Below are 3,103 nucleotides of genomic sequence, written 5' to 3'. Positions count from 1 at the left end.
GGGGTGGGTGGGCCGGCGGCGGGCTGCCTGTGCTCTCTGAGCCGGGGCGGCGGTGGGGGGGGCTTGCGGGGGGTGGCTGGGGGCGGCAGGCCGGCCCTGCCGGAGGCCCGTATGCAGGGGTGCCTGCACGGGGTGGGAAGGGCCGGCGGCGGGCTGCCTGTGCTCTCTCAGCCGGGGCGGCGGTGGGGGGGCCTGTGGCGGGTGGCTGGGGGCGGCAGGCCGGCCCTGCCGGAGGCCCGTATGCAGGGGTGCCTGCACGGGGTGGGAAGGGCCGGCGGCGGGCTGCCTGTGCTCTCTCAGCCGGGGCGGCGGTGGGGGGGGTTGCGGGGGGTGGCTGGGGTCGGCAGGCCGGCCCTGCCGGAGGCCCGTATGCAGGGGTGCCTGCACGGGGTGGGAAGGGCCGGCGGCGGGCTGCCTGTGCTCTCTCAGCCGGGGCGGCGGTGGGGGGGCTTGCGGGGGGTGGCTGGGGTCGGCAGGCCGGCCCTGCCGGAGGCCCGTATGCAGGGGTGCCTGCACGGGGTGGGTGGGCCTGCGGCGGGCTGCCTGTGCTCTCTGAGCCGGGGCGGCGGTGGGGGGGGCTTGCGGGGGGTGGCTGGGGGCGGCAGGCCGGCCCTGCCGGAGGCCCGTATGCAGGGGTGCCTGCACGGGGTGGGAAGGGGCGGCGGCGGGGTGCCTGTGCTCTCTCAGCCGGGGCGGCGGTGGGGGGGCTTGCGGGGGGTGGCTTGGGGCGGCAGGCCGGTCCTGCCGGAGGCCCGTATGCAGGGGTGCCTGCACAGGGTGGGTGGGCCGGCGGCGGGCTGCCTGTGCTCTCTCAGCCGGGGCGGCGGTGGGGGGGCTTGCGGGGGGTGGCTGGGGGCGGCAGGCCGGCCCTGCCGGAGGCCCGTATGCAGGGGTGCCTGCACGGGGTGGGAAGGGGCGGCGGCGGGTTGCCTGTGCTCTCTCAGCCGGGGCGGCGGTGGGGGGGCTTGCGGGGGGTGGCTGGGGGCGGCAGGCCGGTCCTGCCGGAGGCCCGTATGCAGGGGTGCCTGCACAGGGTGGGTGGGCCGGCGGCGGGCTGCCTGTGCTCTCTGAGCCGGGGCGGCGGTGGGGGGGCTTGCGGGGGGTGGCTGGGGGCGGCAGGCCGGCCCTGCCGGAGGCCCGTATGCAGGGGTGCCTGCACGGGGTGGGAAGGGGCGGCGGCGGGGTTCCTGTGCTCTCTGAGCCGGGGCGGCGGTGGGGGGGCTTGCGGGGGGTGGCTGGGGGCGGCAGGCCGGCCCTGCCGGAGGCCCGTATGCAGGGGTGCCTGCACGGGGTGGGAAGGGGCGGCGGCGGGGTTCCTGTGCTCTCTGAGCCGGGGCGGCGGTGGGGGGGCTTGCGGGGGGTGGCTGGGGGCGGCAGGCCGGCTCTGCCGGAGGCCCGTATGCAGGGGTGCCTGCACGGGGTGGGAAGGGCCGGCGGCGGGCTGCCTGTGCTCTCTCAGCCGGGGCGGCGGTGGGGGGGCTTGCGGGGGGTGGCTGGGGTCGGCAGGCCGGTCCTGCCAGAGGCCCGTATGCAGGGGTGCCTGCACGGGGTGGGAAGGGCCGGCGGCGGGCTGCCTGTGCTGTCTCAGTCGGGGCGGCGGTGGGGGGGCTTGCGGGGGGTGGCTGGGGTCGGCAGGCCGGCCCTGCCGGAGGCCCGTATGCAGGGGTGCCTGCACGGGGTGGGTGGGCCTGCGGCGGGCTGCCTGTGCTCTCTGAGTCGGGGCGGCGGTGGGGGGGGCTTGCGGGGGGTGGCTGGGGGCGGCAGGCCGGCCGTGCCGGAGGCCCGTATGCAGGGGTGCCTGCACGGGGTGGGAAGGGCCGGCGGCGGGCTGCCTGTGCTCTCTCAGCCGGGGCGGCGGTGGGGGGGGTTGCGGGGGGTGGCTGGGGTCGGCAGGCCGGCCCTGCCGGAGGCCCGTATGCAGGGGTGCCTGCACGGGGTGGGAAGGGCCGGCGGCGGGCTGCCTGTGCTCTCTCAGTCGGGGCGGCGGTGGGGGGGCTTGCGGGGGGTGGCTGGGGTCGGCAGGCCGGCCCTGCCGGAGGCCCGTATGCAGGGGTGCCTGCACGGGGTGGGTGGGCCGGCGGCGGGCTGCCTGTGCTCTCTGAGCCGGGGCGGCGGTGGGGGGGGCTTGCGGGGGGTGGCTGGGGGCGGCAGGCCGGCCCTGCCGGAGGCCCGTATGCAGGGGTGCCTGCACGGGGTGGGAAGGGCCGGCGGCGGGGTGCCTGTGCTCTCTCAGCCGGGGCGGCGGTGGGGGGGCTTGCGGGGGGTGGCTGGGGGCGGCAGGCCGGTCCTGCCGGAGGCCCGTATGCAGGGGTGCCTGCACGGGGTGGGTGGGCCGGCGGCGGGCTGCCTGTGCTCTCTGAGCCGGGGCGGCGGTGGGGGGGCTTGCGGGGGGTGGCTGGGGGCGGCAGGCCGGCCCTGCCGGAGGCCCGTATGCAGGGGTGCCTGCACGGGGTGGGAAGGGGCGGCGGCGGGGTGCCTGTGCTCTCTCAGCCGGGGCGGCGGTGGGGGGGCTTGCGGGGGGGTGGCTGGGGGCGGCAGGCCGGTCCTGCCGGAGGCCCGTATGCAGGGGTGCCTGCACGGGGGTGGGTTGGGGGGGGCGGCGGGAATTTTTTGGTTTTTGTTGCTTTTTTATTTCTTTTTCCGCTTTTGAAACAGAGACGCCGCCCCGTCCTCGGGCGTTTCAGCCGAGCTGATGGAAAGCGGCGCCCCTTCCCGTCGCTTGCGGGGGGGGGTGGTGCAGGAGGGGGGAGGCGGCGCGCGCCTGAAATTCCCCTCGCCACCCCCCGTTTCCGAGACTTCGCCGTATCTAGTGGAAGGCGCTAAGCTTGGCCGGACTGTCTCGCTGAAGGCTTTCTTACTCTGCATCGGTTCTGACGGTGGGCGAGAAAAAAAAACAAAACCAAAGCAGAGCAGGGAAACAGTTACAAAAATTTCTTGAGAGCCAGCACCGGCCCGCCCATCGGCAGACGGAGCGGCGCCCGGGGTCAACGAGTGCCACCCTGCTGCTTAGCAACCGGAACCCGAGCCGGCCCGCCCCGCCCACCCGCCGGCAAGGGGCGGGCGCTTCCCCGCGGCAGAAGGGGGAGACAGAGACTGAGAGACG

Source organism: Opisthocomus hoazin, unplaced genomic scaffold (assembly GCF_030867145.1).
Source record: "Opisthocomus hoazin isolate bOpiHoa1 unplaced genomic scaffold, bOpiHoa1.hap1 HAP1_SCAFFOLD_105, whole genome shotgun sequence".
NCBI lineage: Eukaryota > Metazoa > Chordata > Aves > Opisthocomiformes > Opisthocomidae > Opisthocomus > Opisthocomus hoazin.
Note: the sequence above shows the minus strand (reverse complement) of the source record.